Source organism: Thalassophryne amazonica, chromosome 3 (assembly GCF_902500255.1).
Source record: "Thalassophryne amazonica chromosome 3, fThaAma1.1, whole genome shotgun sequence".
Lineage (NCBI taxonomy): Eukaryota > Metazoa > Chordata > Actinopteri > Batrachoidiformes > Batrachoididae > Thalassophryne > Thalassophryne amazonica.
In genome coordinates, this window is record NC_047105.1 from 122580677 (window position 1) to 122597405 (window position 16729).

The 16729-nt window shown below is 42.2% G+C and overlaps 1 long non-coding RNA gene across 1 annotated transcript; it reads left to right on the forward strand.

The window, feature by feature from the left end:
- Positions 1 to 2718: 2718 nt before the first annotated feature.
- On the forward strand, positions 2719 to 16468 carry LOC117508016. The gene is made up of 3 exons (XR_004559945.1): positions 2719 to 2802; positions 15028 to 15032; positions 16458 to 16468. It is a non-coding gene; the product is annotated as an uncharacterized LOC117508016 (long non-coding RNA).
- Positions 16469 to 16729: the final 261 nt, after the last annotated feature.

Here is a 16729-nt window from a genome sequence, read left to right on the forward strand (position 1 = left end):
AATCTCCTTTAACAGTGGAATATCCGGATAAAATGCTGAAACCGACTTCTTCTGAAACTTCTCTGTTCTCTCACGACGTCCTGGATCAATAGAGCCTGAAATGTGGAGGTTTTCAGCTTGAAACAGGCTGACGACGGTGCCTGAGAGCGCTGCGCGACATCTCGCACCGTGGGAAGTCCTTAAAGCGACAGTATCACCTCAAAATCTCTCATCAGCCGTTAAAATTTTCACCGAAAACCAGCTTAATTTTTCGAACCGTGTCCACTTCGATGTGCCTCACAGGTTTAGAAAAAATTTTGATCAAACAAAGTGCCAGTCTCTCAGCAACTTCTCAGACAAAGGAATTCCGACGAGGGGCTGGACGACTCCTCCCACAAGGAGTGCTCACAGGCGAATGATGTCACCGACAGGCGTGGAAAAACTCACGCATGCGCACGAGGGCTCAAGCATGTCTGACGTAAAAACATATGAATGAAATCCATATAGTTTTTGAAAAAAATAAAAAGGACCTATACTTTATTGACAGACCTCGTATAATTGTAAATATGTTAAAAATACATGCATGACACAAGAAAGTGAATACACTAATTTCCATTGTGGTCCATTTAAAATCAAATGACAAAACAGATGTAATAACAATAACGATACGATTTTGTTCAACAGTGTCCAATTAATGTAAAGTGAAAAATAAACAAGTGCCTACAGAATTCAAGAGAGAGGGAAAATATAATTTACGGAGCTTGTATCAATTTAAAATTGCTGGCGCTTGGACGACCAGGAAAAGTTTCTGTGTTTCCGTGTGTGGCCCAAGAATATGAAATAACCTGATGGAGGAACTCAAATGATGTCCAAATATCAATCACTTTAAAAAGCAATATAAAGACATGATGTTTTCAAAATATGTATCTGCTGAAGAAGGATAAGTTTTGTGCGTTGCCAATTGTAAATGTAAATTTGTAAATGTAAATTTGTTCAGTATCATTCAGATTGTGTCCTTTAAGATAGAGTTTATAATGGTTGAAAATGGGAGTGGGAATAGTAGGGAGTTTTTTTTTTTTTTTTTTTGGACTAGATAATGTTATTTTTGGTTAAAGGGGTAGGCGTTAATAAGCTTTGCTTCTGCCTATCAGGCACAGGGATGCACTGTTAATTCATTTTCTTTCTTTGGTGTAAGTTGTTTTTTTTTTTTTTTTCTGTTGTTTTGGACTGTGTGTGCTGAATAAATTCATTCATTAATTAATTCGTTCATTCATTCATGCATTAAGACAGAAAATTAACATAAAAATTACAGAATTAACAAGAAATAAAAGGACTGAGTTCCTCTTCTAAAAATTATTGAGGTCTGAGGTTCTAAAAACATTTTGGACTCATCCTACATACGGAGAATATCTCTGCTTCCTTTCTGTCTTTCCATCATCTCCACTTCTTAAGACACTTAGGGTTTTTAAAAGTCCTCTTCCTTCCTCTTACCAGTTTTGCACCTTAGGAATTCTCTTAAGGCCTAAGGTGCTTTGTGGACAACTTTCATTTTACCAAGGGAAAATTCTAAGAAATGTCTAAGAATTCAAGGAATTCTAAGATTTTTTGTACAACCCCAATTCCAATGAAGTTGGGACGTTGTGTAAAATGTAAATAAAAACAAAATACAAATCGTATTCTGTTTTTATTCACATTTTACACAACATCCGAACTTCATTGGAATTGGGGTTGTAAATAACAATGTCACAATATTATGGATAAAAGTATTAATTTGAATATTTATTTTACCTGAACATATAATCAGCTCAATGTGCTCCCTTTTTCTTTTTCTTTCTTTCTGCTTGTATAATTTGTGTCTCCATTTCCTTTACTTTAATTCACTTTCTCAGATGTTGCTGTTCTTGTCTTCTGGCTGCCCCTGGTTGCGTAGGGTCATCAGAGCCAATGCACACCCGCAATGGGATATGATAAATGTTTCACGCCAGATGCTCTTCCTGATGCAACTCCAGTTCTACACAGAGAAACATGCACAAATTCTATTTTCAACCAGTCCCACAGCCAAATACTAATCAGGACCTACTCTGCTTGACTTCTGATGTCTGAGAGAATCAGGTATACACAAAGCAGCATGGCTCATATATCCTTTTCAGTTTTATATTGTCCTTGATTTAGATTTTTTCTGGCTGCCCTTTATGCTGTACGTGTTGTATGTGCTCACTGTCCATGTTGGTGCCCTGTTGTTAGTGTCCTGTGCTGTCTGTCTCTGTTTTGTCCATTATCTTTTTTCATTGTCTTCTGTTTGTGTCCTGTTAGTGGTTGTCAGTGTGTTCACTCCCCTTTGTCAGTCATCCATGTTTGTCCTCTTTGTGGTTTGTCATCTGTCTGTGTTTGTCTCTATGGTCTGTCTCTCCATCATGTTTGTGATCAGTCCTCGGCTTGTGTTTCATCACCATGTTTCCCCTTTCCCGAGCTCACCTTTCAATCATGTTGTGTTTCTCTGTTTTGCACTCAGTTCCCCTTTGACTTTCATGTAAGTCTTTTGCTTGGTTTCTCTTGGTTTGGGTTTTGGCTTTGTTGGTCTTTGTATGGCTTTGGTCATTGTATTTTCTTGACATTTGTGTTCTTGTTAAATTGTTCCCCGTTTGTTTCCTGGTTTCCACTTTGTACACTTAGGAGTTCCATGGTTGTTTTTGGTTTTATGTACTTGGTTTGTATTTTGTTTTTTGTAAGTTCTTCTTCTTAGGTTATGTTTTACTATTATTACATCTTGTTTCTACTCACCCTTAGTTTCCTGTGTCGTTTTTAGTCACCTTTTGTTCATTTGTTGTCATATGTGTCTTTTGTTCCAGTTTCCCCTAATTCACACACCTGTCGTTCATTATTTTGTTTTGTATTTAAGCCTTCACCTGTTCCTTGTTGAGTTGCTGGTTCATTCTCTCTGTCTTCTCCTCACATCATGCTGCAAGTATGTTAATTGTATGCTATTTCCTATTGGCATTATGCCCGGTTTGAACAGTGTTAGTTCTTTCCTGTGTTTTCACCGTTTTGTCCAGCCTTTGTGTTAGGATTTATTTGTGTGCTTGATTTTGTCTCATGTTGCTTGTTGGACTGCTTGCACATAGTTTGGCAAAAAAAAAAAAAAAAAATCACCTGGGTTTTGACATACCTCCTGTTTTCCCGCTGTTTGTATTTTTGGGTTCTCTCCTACTCCTAACTGCAGTAGAATAAACCAGACTCCCACTAGACATGGCTGAGCCAGGTAAAAACTGCCATTTTGAGTCTTGCAGGCACAGTTGAATATGACGCAGATCTGAAACAATAGATGATAGTGGCTCGGCTCACCAAAAGAACAGGAAATCCTTGAAAGAAGCTGCTGTTGCTCCATCTACAAAACAAAGTTATGGTAGGTATATGTATTTTCTTTATCCAGATCCTAGCCACGTTTTCATTTTTCTTCTCCTTAATTTTCATGTTGCTCAAAACTTTAACATTAATTACAGGTTCAACTGATTGTGCAGATGAGACCATGGAAGAGACTGATCAACCAATTTATGATGAGGAACAAGAAGTAGAAAACGCTTCTGGCAATGAGTGCTTTGGTGATGATGAAATGTCTGAAACTGAGGGGACAGCTATGGAAATCGCTTCTGATGATGAAATTTCTGAATACTTTATAAGCTCTGAAAGCGATACTTTCAGTGATCTTGACATTACTGAATAAGGAGACAGCATGTTTATAGTCAACAGGCTGAAAATCTAAAAAAGTATGGTGCATTGAATACTCAAGAGCCTTTGGACCTTTGATAGAACAGCATAATGTTAGGGCTATTTTATGGATACAAAGTGTCCTATGATCTCAAAAGCCTTGTGTTGACATTACAAACTTTTTTATATTGGTATCAGTTGACAGTAGTTGAATCAACTGGACTCTCGGACATTCAGAGGCTGCAACGACAGCCCCTATCATCATTCAAAGACTAAATGGAAAATAGGCCACCATAGAGTGACAATTTATGTACTTTTTAAACAAAATAAACATAATTATTAGTTTAAATGAATTATTCTTTCTGAATTAATTAATCTATATCCCTGGACTGCAAATCAAATGTCATGCATGCTGCCTAGCAAGTCTCTGACTGTTTCCCCTTATCAGAGGTGTTGGCTTTGGCAGCCATATTGGATTTTCTGATAGACTGAATGGTCAGATTTGCAAAATACTGTCAGAAATGGATTCATTGACCATGAAAACCTATGTACAGACACCAGAATTATGGCCGTAGTCCTTCTAGAACAGGAGATATGACACTTTGAAGTTTATGGGACCATGCCCATCAGCCATCTTGGATTTGCACAATGAAAATGCCTGGTTATGATTTTAAGCCACTGAATATTATTTCTTTCATCATAACCCACCAAATCATGCAATAAAAACAGATTTTTAGACAGTTCCACCCACTTAGGTCAAATTTTAGGTATCCTGGCGGCCAGCTTGGATTTTGGTGGCCATCTTGGATTCTGGGCAAATTTCAAGATGGCACAAAATCTTGTTTAGTATGGTCCAAAGTACAGGAATCCATTGAGGAAACCTTGACAGGAAAAATGGCCATTTTTACCTGGCTCAGCCCTGTCTACACAGGCAGCTCCCCAGATCTGGTGGCACTGAAAGCCATATTTTTGAAATTTAAAAATCTTTTCAACAGTTTTCACAGCAGTTACACCCCTGGCAGATGATACAGGTATTTATATCAGCCATGGGATTTGGTAGAGAACAATCACTAGATGTTTGTCTAGTTCCCCAAGTTATACAACCTGCATGCCTTGTTTGAGGTGGGTAGGCTCCTGTAGTGGGTGTGGAGATGGGAGGACTACCTGCTGGCAAAACCAGACAGAGTTGAACAGGGTGCTATATTGGACTCACACTGAACCTAACATTAAGATAGCATAACCAGACCTCTGCCACATATGAGCACTCTTCATCCAAAAACATATTCCACTATACATTCACGACCCCATGGACTTTTTGTACCCACCCGATCCAGATGATTCCATCCCGTTTTCTTTAACATCAGACACTTCCTCAGTTCACCCATCCACTCTGACCACAGTCATGACTCCGGTGATGTACACAACCAGGCCAACTTGACCACATAGCTCATCCATCCCAGACACATCACCAACGTACAGCCTCCCACTCCAACTACAAACACGACCTCTGTAATAAGCGTGACCACCCTTACTTATACACCTCAACCATCCAAAACATGCCATTAAATCTCAGAGACTTCCACAACAGACCCCACCTCAGTTCAGATACTAATCATGACTCTCCACAACACCATAACCAGCCTTCAGTAAGTCCTCCTGCAATTGTTTAGTATTAACATCTGTGCTCAGCTCTCCAACTCGGATTCAGTGTTCCATGTACCTCAGTTGCAGGTGGCATTTCATGTTCCTCTAGTGTAGCTGGCAGTGATCCAGCAATCCTTCTGACTCTGTTGAGGACCCCTGTGAGCCACCCAGCCATCCTCCTTAAGCCCAGGTTACACATAGACGGTTTTGTCGGTGGGCAGTATGTAGACCGAAGTTCGCGGTAGTTCCGGCTGTTTTTGCGGTGGAATGGGGCGGAGCATTTCACCGGCGTTTTGAGCGCCGTACTAGCCACAAATGCGCGGATAAAACGCCGCTAAATCTGTCGAATAAAGCGGCGTTTTGACGCCGTAGCATCCGGCACACGTCAGGCAACGGGGGTTAATACCCAGTTCTATCCTTTACAATCGCAGGTTAACGCGCGTGAGAACGGTGGTGTTCTGCTGCTGCTGATAATGCCCTGTGTACCGCTGGATTTATCCAGGCAAATCCTGCGTTTACTCCAGGAACATTTGCATATAAGCACCGCCCCCAGAGTATAATAGGCTGAAACAGCTGTCACTGCAGGGGGAGGGAGCTCATCTCTCAGCCTTTTATTCTCCTTTCCTTTTCCCCTCCTCAGCGTGTTGCTCGTCTCCACTACAGGGCTCTCCTCTGCTTCTGAACCTGACCTCTTGGTAAGTCCTTGCCGCTGCCAATTTTCTTTTAGGAAGCATACTGGAGCTTCTCTGCAAAAATATCTGGAGCTGGCCACGAGTGACAGGCCTGCATGCAGCGCACTAGCGTTTTTATATTGACCGCCGACTATCGGCCGTTTGGAACGCCAATAACTGGGAGGTGGTGTTTAGAATGACATACTGTCCGCTAGCACCGCCGTTTTGTCTGCCTCTGTCGCCGGTTAAAACGCCTTTGAGGACGCCGATGTGGGCTTTATCGCCGTTTTACACGCCGTTGGTTAGGGATACAATGCCGGCCGCCAATTACGGCGGTGTAAACTGCAGCACTACAGGAAGGAGCAGGATGACACGGCGATTAAAATGTATCAAACGCCGTTGTTCATGTTGTCTCCGTCGTCACGCGAATTCTCCGGGAGCGCTCCCGGAATTATTTGACATGTTGAATAAATTTTCAACGATTCCCGGTAAGGCCGGAACTAAACCATGCCCCCTAGTGCCGGCGTTGACAACGGCGTTTGATCTTTAAGACGGCCAAAAACTCTTCCGGGACGCTTCCGGGAGCTCTTACCATCTATGTGTAAACGGGGCTTTACTCTGTCAAGGACCCCTGTGAGCCATCCAGCCATCCTCCTGACTCTATCGAGGACCGCTTTGGGCTGTCCAGCCAACCTCCTAACTATGGTAATGTAACCCACATAATTATATAAAATTCCTATTTTTTTGTGTGACCGCAAATGCCCGTTGGGCTACATCATTACGCGTTACAAAGGCACGGCTGTTGCAGCCAATCATGCACTTGCAGTGTTGCATTGATACGCTTAGCACTTCCTCCTTCCCAGACACGGGCAGAGAGGATTTATGCTGGCTGCAACAGGCCTGAACCGCTACCGTCAATAGGACGTGGGCACCAGCTGTGCCCGTAACTATTAGCCAGGTGTGCCTGCTGGGTGCAAAGAAAAAAAACATGATGATGGCGAGCTAAGAGCCTGAACTTCATCTTCTGAAACATTTCTGGAAAACTTCTGAAAAACAACAAGAGTCTATGGTGTGTTAGGACACTAGCAGCCAGCTCTCTCCTTTTTCCTCTCCCTTCGCATTCACATTGCTTTGGTTATGCGTGTTCATGGACAGTCCTTAATATTTCAATGAACTCTGGTCAATCCTATGGACATTCAGTCCACTTCTTCATTATTGTGGGTTTGATTGTGGTTTATTGCTTGAGTGGCAATGTGGAGAACAATTTTGGACTTCTTTTTGTGTTTGGATTTGTACTGTGAAAAAATATTCACTGTGAACAAAGAACTATTGCTAAAGAACTTTATTTATCTATACTTTTTCTGAGATTTTTCAAATATATATGCAGACTGTACATATCGTAAATAATTTCACTGTAAATAATAAGGCACAGCCACATAACTCAAAATACTTGTCTGTCATCTTTACTGCCACACACACCTCCCAGAGCCGAAACTACTTCTTCTGATACTGTTCCATATCTCACCAAAATTCTCTTTTGTAGAACTTGCTACACTGAGAACTACTGTGGGCCATCTGGCTGCTTCCTGACTCTGCTGAGGACTCCAGTGGGCTGTATGGTCATTCTCCTGCTGCTGCTGCCGACTCCTGTAAACTATATAGCCACTCTCCTGATGCAGCTGTGGACTCCTGTGGGGCAGTTCAGCAATCCTCCTGATGCTGTAAAAGACTCTAGTGGGCTGTCTGACTGTCCTCCTGACTCTGTCGAGGACCCCTGTGGGCTGTCTGGCTGTTGTCAGATCCCGTTTTTTTTTTAGATACACGGCACACGCTCACCCTCCGATGAGTGTGTTTGTGTACAAAACCAGCTCTCCGTCTCTGGGGTCCGACCTTCGTGTCTCCACGGGTATTACCCGGCAGGGCTGCACAAAGGCTGTTCAAGCTGGTGGCGAGGAGATTCGTCTAGCTGCTCACTGCCTCCATCCGGACGTCCACCCCGCTGAAGCTGATCTCGCACCCCGGTCAGATAGCCTTCTCAGGAACCAGGATACGAACCGGCCACGCCCGTTAACGGCAGCTCTCCTCTTATGTATTAGGGCTCTTGGAATGTTGCTAGATTTTGAATTTAGTGACTCGTACAGCGAGTCCCCAGGATGTGTTATTTTCATTTAAAAAACCAGACTAACCTTTTAGAGCCTTTTTGATGTTGTACACCCAATAAACTTTAACTTTTACACCTTAAGAAGCATCAATAATCCAATGTCCAAGCCTTAACACTTTAACTGCATGCTTGGAAATTTATTGCAGGTTTTGCAAGTGCCAATAACATAATCAAAATAGGTTATATGGTGATAATTTCACAACAGTAATTCAAGTATAATTAGAATAATGATTGGCAGAGATTTTTGTTTTTAATTCAATAATTCTGACTGATCTTACTTTGACTGGGACTGGATTGACTTCTTAACAATTTTTTCTAGGAGTGAGGGAAGGAGGTTTTTGAGGTTAGGGTCCCTAGCTCGATGAACTTGATTTCCTCTTCATCAGCTATTAATTGTTAGCTGACCATGATCCTTGTGTGATGTTGTAATCCTTCAGGAAGTTAATCCACACAAGAATTTATTCCATCTTCAATCAACCAAAAGTTGATCTAATCCATTCTGGTATGCGGTGATGTTCCTTGAGAGAGAAATCGTTGAACATTCCCCACTCAGACTTAAGGCCAGTGGTTACTCTTCCGTTGTTCTGCTACTCCGTGACTGGACGGCCTGAGTGGGAGTTGAAAACTCTCTCCAGAGTTTGCTGAGAACTCCTGTGGGCCATCTGGCCATCCTCCTGACTCTGTCAAGGACCCCTGTGGGCCATCCAGCTGTCTTCCTGACTCTGCAAAGGACACGTTGCCTGTCCAGCCATCCTCCTGACACTGTCGAGGACCCCTGTGGGCTGTCCAGCCATCCTCCTAACTATGCTGAGAACTCCTGTGGTCCATCTGGCCGCTCTCCTAATGCAGCTTTGGACTCCTGTGGGCTGTATGGCTGATCCTGTTGTAGACTCTTGTCAGTCACATGACTGCCCTCTAGATGTCGCAATGAACTCCAGCCAGACACATGGCAGCCCTCTGCTGTGGTCTCCTGCCAGCCACACAGTTGTCCCTCTGACAATGCCATGGACTCCTGATGGCTGCATGGGCACCCTCCGGACACCATAAGGACCCCCAGACAGCTACACGGTCATCCTCTACACTTTGCCTTCAGCTACTGCTGGTCGCAAGGCCGGCCTTTGGACTTTTCCTTTGGCTCCTGTCAGCCATTTGGCAGGGTGTTTAGTAATGTTTTGTAACACAATTTTCCCTTTGGTGTTCCCTTGTTACGTAGTGGCAGTTTTCACCTTCCGACACTCTCCTTCTGCCCTGGTTCAGACTTTGTGGGGGGTTCCTGAGACGTTTTTTTGTGCAGTTGTTTGGGTTTCGTGCTTTGGTCCCAGTACCTGTACTTGTGTGTTTTCCTTTGTTCTGTATTGGGGTTTCTTTTATATCCACCTGAGCTGGCCCTTGACAGGGGAAGGGATCCCTGTTGTGTGTGTGCTCACTGTCCTTGTGGATGTCCTGTTGTTAGTGTGCTATCCCCTATCTGTCTCTATGATTTGTCTGTTGGCTTGTGTCATTGTCTTCTGTCTGTGTCCTGTTTGTGGTTGTCAGTGTGTTCACTGCCCTGTCTTTGTCAGTCATCCGTGTGTGTCCTCCTTGTGGTTTGTCCTCTGTCTATGTCCACGGTCTGACTCTTCATTGTCTTTGTGATCAGTTCTTGTGTTGTCATCATGCTTCTCCTGTCCTGAGTTCACCTATCAGTCATGTTGTGTTTCGCCATTTTGCATTCAGTTCACCTTTGAGTTTCATGTTGGTCTTTTGCTTGGGTTCTCTTGGTTTGGGTTTGGGTTTTGTTATCCCTCCCTGGTAGTTTTATTGGTCCTTGGTGTTTATGTTCTCATTATATTGTTCCCTGGTTTAGCTTATGTTTCCTCGTTTACACATTGTACAACCCCAATTCCAATGAAGTTGGGACATTGTGTAAAATGTAAATAAAAACAATGATTTGCAAATCCTCTTCAACCTATATTCAATTGAATACACCACAAAGACAAGATATTTAACGCTCAAACTGATAAACTTTATTGTTTTTGTGCAAATATTTGCTCATTTTGAAATGGATGCCTGCAATATGTTTCAAAATGCTGGGACAGTGGTATGTTTACCACTGTATTACATCGCCTTTCCTTGTAACAGCACTCAATAAGCATTTGGGAACTGAGGACACTAATTGTTGAAGCTCTGTAGGTGGAATTCTTTCCCATTCTTGCTTGATGTACGACTTTAGTTATTCAACAGTCCGGGGTCTCTGTTGTTGTATTTTGTGCTTAATAATGCGCCACACGTTTTCAGTGAGCGACAGGTCTGGATTTCAGGCAGGGCAGTCTAGTACCTGCACTCTTTTACTTCAAAGCCACGCTGTTGTGACACCTGCAAAATGTGTCTTGGCATTGTCTTGCAGAAATAAGCAGGGACGTCCCTGAAAAAGACGTTGTTTGGATGGCAGCATGTATTGCTCCAAAACCTGGATGTACCTTTCAGCACTGATGGTGCCATCACAGATGTGTAAGTTGCCCATGCCATGGGCAACTTACACACTCCCATGCCATCACAGATGCTGGCTTTTGAACTTTGCGCTGGTAACAATCTGGATGGTCATTTTCCTATTTTGTCCGGAGGACACGACGTCCATGATTTCCAAAAACAATTTGAAATGGGGACTCATCAGACCACAGCACACTTTTCCACTTTGCATCTGTCCATTTCAAATGAGTTCGGACCCAGAGAAGGCGGCGACATTTCTGGATGTTGTTGATGTATGGCTTTCACTTTGCATGGTAGAGTTTTAACTTGCACTTGTACAACCCCAATTCCAATGAAGGTGGGACGTTGTGCAAAATGTAAATAAAAGAATACGATTTGCAAATCCTCTTCAACCTATTTTCAATTGAATACACCACAAAGACAAGATATTTAATGTTCAAACTGATAAACTTTATTGTTTTGTGAAAATATTTGCTCATTTTGAAATGGATGCCTGCAACATGTTTCAAAAAAGCTGGGACAGTGGTATGTTTACCACTGTGTTACATCACCTTTCCCTCTAACATCACTCAATAAGCGTTTGGGAACTGAGGACACTAATTGTGAGTGCCATGATTGCGTATAAAAGGAGCATCCCCAAAAGGCTCAGCCGTTCACAAGCAAAGATGGGGCGAGGATCACCACTTTGTGAACAACTGCCTGAAAAAATAGACCAACAGTTTAAGAAGAATGTTTCTCAATGTTCAATTGCAAGGAATTTAGGGATTCCATCATCTACAGTCCATAATATAATCAGAAGATTCAGAGAATCTGGAGAAGTTTCTACATGTAAGCAGCAAGGCCGAAAACCAACATTGGATGTCCGTGACCTTTGATCCTCAGGCGGCACTGCATTAAAAACCGACATGATTGTGTAAAGGATCTTACCGCGTGGACTCAGGAACACTTCAGAAAACCATTGTCATTTAACACAGATGTAAAAGCCAATCATTTTATTGCGTCCTTGGCAGACGTAAGAATAATTATACTGTTAATAATAATAATCATCTGTATATGATAACAAGAAGCTAATCAATTTATAAATACATGTCAGTCCACAAAATGAAGAGGTCACTGGGTTCAGTCCTTGATCAAGAAAGTGAACCCCTGAACTGCTCAAGCTGAGATCACATTGCATAGTTGAACTTCACATGGAAATGGGATAAATATGTGAAGAAAGAAGAACCCAGAAAAGTAATAGCTTCTCCTGTAATTCCTAAATACATGATGGGAATTTGGATGTAGGCAGTGAGGTTATTTGATGTTACTACATTTACTTTATACATGCATACATAGATCAACCGCTTATCCAGGATCAGGTCGTGGGACAATTGCTTTATATTACTTGAATCTGTTTTAAACCACTATCATGGAACATTCTTTGTTGGGGCAGGATAGAAATGTAAGATAAAACTGAACTGATCTCAGTGGGACATTCTGTCATTATAGCAACAATAAAACACATATCAACAGTGTTAATGGCATAATAAAAATAAAATATAAGTCTAAAATTCACATAATAAAGATACATAGAGTAAACAAACAAGTCATAAAAAACAACACTAAAAAATATACAACATACAATTAACAATATAAGTTATAAAACATACAACTGAAAATGTGCATATAGTGATTGGTCAGAGGTTGTTAACAGAATTGGGAAGCTGATGAAGCTGACACTAGCAGCTATTGAGCCTCGAGTCACACAGACTGAACTTTATAATGATTAATTTTATCAACAAAATTGTTAATTGTTTTGATGGATACCCTTACTGTAGCACTTGAGAAACTGAGCAAGGAATTAGTGTCTAAGACTAAGATTCAAGCTTTTTATGACTTCTGAAACTCAGCCATCAGAAGTGCATCTGTATATAGTTGAAGTGTTGAACTTGTACAGACTTTCATTTACTGTGGCAGTGACATTCATGTCTCTGGGTCATCGGCCTCTGGGATCAGGGGGAACGTGGGAAGATATGGATGTGCAGTCATGATGTCACTGAAGAGTAATGTTTGGCAATGCCAGTATCTTTGCAGGGGAACTATGGTCCAAGTATTTTAAGGTCCTGCTTCTCTGTTTCTTGCTGTATGGGTGTGAGACTTGGAAGCCAGTAACTTATGGCGACACCTGGATGTCTTTCTTACTACATCTCTACAGAAGATCTTGGAATACTGTGTCAAACAAGTGGTTACTTAGGTACCACAAGTGGTTCCATAAGTGGTGCTTCAAGAGGTGAGGATGGATTGGTTGTCTGCCTGGGTGGTTGCCACCGTGGATGATTCCCTGGAGTGGAGGATGTAATGAAACGTGGCCCCAGTGAATGCTCCCAGACCTGACTTGCAATTTGGAATACTTTGCAGTGGCATCTTGAATCTCATTGTTTCAGTCTTGCATAGAGAGAATAATAGTATAATTTGTGAATAAAAATTGCAAGTTTGCAAGTTGTTTATTGATCAAACATAATTATGATTATGTTTTAATGTCCATAGGGAAGGGATAATGTTTATGTATTGTAGGTGCCATTGTAGATTCCATCACCCAATGTAAATTCAGGTAAATTTCATGTGTAAAGTTTACATTGGATAAAGTGACTACTGTATTAGGGCATGGAAGACTCAATTGAATTTTGGAGGTGATCTGGATTCTGGAAGAGGATTTCACTTTATAGGCTTTTAAGGATTACGTTAAAACTACTGCACACATTTTGATGACATTTTCACCACAGATAGATATTAGGACATGGGTGACTCCATTAAATTTCGGAGGTGATCCATATTCTGGATCAAGATTTCACTTTATATAGGCTTTGAAGGATTACATCAAAACTACTACACAGATTCTCAGCAAAAATGCACCACAAACATATATTACGGCATGGAAGACTCCACTGAAGTTTGGAGGTGATCCGAACCTGGATTCTGGCTCAGGATTTCAATTTATAGGTTTTTAAGGATTACGGCAAAACTACTTCATGGATTTAGACAAACTTTTCACTACAGATAGATGGTAGGCCATGGAAGTGGATCGGGATCAAAATCCCGATTCTGGATCATGTCTTATATTTTCACCATTTTAGGATCATCTCAAACTGCTTGATAGGATCTTGACAAAATTTCAATCACATATTGCTATTGTACAAAAGAAGACCCTGTTAGTGGAAGATGTTGGGAGTGAAACAGATCAACATGCAGGTTCTGAAGCAGAAACATACAACATCACAATGTAAAACCAAGATCAGGAAGACACTATTTTGTTTCAGCTTGTGAATGAAATATCAGATTGCAACACCAACACCTTGATTAGTCAGACCATTCTGGATCAGTATGCAATTACTGCATTGTGTTGTGGAATTCGAATATGTGAATCACAGATCTTTTATTGTGAGTCCTCGTCTCAACCCTTGGTTGACATCAGAAATCTCAGATTGCTCTTGTTTTATTATTACTTCTATATTGTCATTTGATTTTGAAATGGACCACAATGGAAATAAGTGTTTTCACTTCCTTGTATATCCACGTATTTATAAGGTATTTACGGTTATACTATGTACTTACACTGAACTTACTAAATAAAATCATGCAGGCATGCATGCCTGCGTGCGCGATTTTAATATATACGTCATGATTTACCACACCTTACTGGAACAGTGTGTAAGTGCAGAATGTAATGATCAACATCCATTGTTCATTGTTGTTAGCTAAAATAGGTAGGTTATCCAAATATATTAGTCCTATCAATTTGACGTTTTGGCGGCATTCATCCTTGACCCAAAATGCATAAGCATACTGAACAGCAAATTTCATCTCTCCCCAGTTTCTCCATGATCTAATGGCCCTTTCACACATAGTGTGAAGTTTGGATGGCGTTTGGACTAAAATGACAAAACAGTTCAGAATTAGCGCATGAAACATCACGCCAGTGGGCAGGCCTGCACAAAGCTGGTGGAACAACATCGTGCCACTTACGTGGAATAGCAAAAAAAAAAAAAAAAAACAGACAACCTGGAATGCGAACTTGTACCTTTCAAAACCTCTGATTCCCAGTCAGAGACTTTACCACTAAGCTACATAGCTGTTCTTTGAAAGCTGCGGGAAGCATCCTCATATCAGGAAGGACATGGAAGTATTGCAAAAAAAAAAAAAATAACATCCCACACCATTTAAAGACATCACATTTATCAACTGAGCAATACAAATATGATCCGTCTGTTCCTCTGGTGATGACCCATGGTCACAGACATACAGTCATGAAATTATATGAATGAGAAGCAGTGTCTTGTGATGTCCACATCTACTGGTCCGGTGCATCCAGTCTTGTGAACGGCGTGCCACAGCACAGACACTGCGTCATGTGGAACAGAGTTCATGTGGGTGACGTGACAGTCAGATCGCCCGCTGCATGTTCTGACCTGATGGTCTGTTTCAAGCTGGTGGGCTGTCAGTGTCCGCTCCATGCTCGCACTCGATTGCTGCAGCTTGTCACCACCACGGCAATATATATTTTTATTCATGTCCACGTAAATACGGCAATCAGACACATGCGCCTCACAGTGGACAGTTGGTAGTCCATGGCTGTCCAATCACTGTAGGTGTTGTGTAGCTGGAATGTCCAGAATGACAGATCACCACAGCTATTTGTGTCGGAAGCCATGCCTTCCGTGAGTGGAGCACACACACCCACGTATCAGTGTGTGTGTTTGCATAGTCCCACTTGTGGGGAACTTAGACAAATTTAACAGCAGTATGAAAGTGATTGTCTGCAGTCTGTTGTCGTGCCAAGAGTGTGACTGGCACACATTTTCTAAGTGCCATGCGAGCGGTGTTAGATGTTTGTTTGTGTCACCTGGAATTGGGCCAGCACCTGCCCTGAGAGTGTGCAATGGGTTTGCACAGTGCACACTTTGTCTTTCAGGTGCTTGTGTGTGCAAATAGTTGTAGCAACAGGTGTACCAGGCATTGGCGTCAGGGATGACATTACATGGTATGCACACTATTCCTGCGCCATGCTTTTCTATACCCGCTTTCTCAATTTTAAGGGTCACGGGGAGCTGGAGCCTATCCCAGCAGACATAGGGTGTGAGGTAGACAGGACATCAGTCTGTTGCAGGACATGTGTGTGTATATACGAGGTCTGTTAGAAAAGTATCCGACCTTATTATTTTTTTAAAAAACCATATGGATTTGAATCACGTGTGATTGTGTCAGACAAGCTTGAACCCTCTTGCGCATGTGTGAGTTTTTTCATGCCTGTCGGATGCGTCATTCGCCTGTGAGCAGGCTTTGAGTGAGGTGTGGTCCACCCCTTTCGTCTATTTTTTATTGCAAATAAATGTCTGAACGATTTGGAGCTTTGCTGCATCAATTTTTTTCCAGAAACTATGAGAGACCTCCAGGTGGACACCGTTCCAAAAATTAATATGGCTTTCAGGGACGATTTTATGGGGATTAAACAGATTACGGGGTGTTACTGCCGCTTTGAGGATGGCCCACAACTGCTAAGAGCGCAGCGCGCTCCCAGCCCCCATCGACAGGCTGACACCCCGCTGGAACAACCAGATCATTTCCAACGTGAAAGCTTTGTTGATCCGGGACCTCGTCTGACTTTCACAAAAAGGCAGAAGATGTGGACATCAGCACTTTTTCTGGCACATTCTGAAAGCTGTCCTGAGAGACATTGGTCTCTCAGGACAGCTTTCAGGTGGATTTCAGACGGATTCCGGTTGCTTTCCAGTCGTGTGAATATCCGATTGTGATTGTGCATGAGCTGGACATGCCAGAACATGTCCCGTGAGGCTTCATCATGGCGTTGCTTTGCGCCGAGCAGCTGCACCGCGATGCGCGGTGGAGCTGCTTCTTTTTCCATGACAAAAACTCCTGTAACAGTGAAATGTGCCGTTCATTTTTAAACTGGACGCTATCTTGATCCGGTATGTCATCTGACTAGCACAGGAATTGTGAAAAGACGTGGACATCAACACTTTTCCGGCACATTCCACCGTTACAGGAGTTTTTTTCATGGAAAGAAAAGCGGAGGGACGCGCCACGGAGCCGTTCATTACGCAGG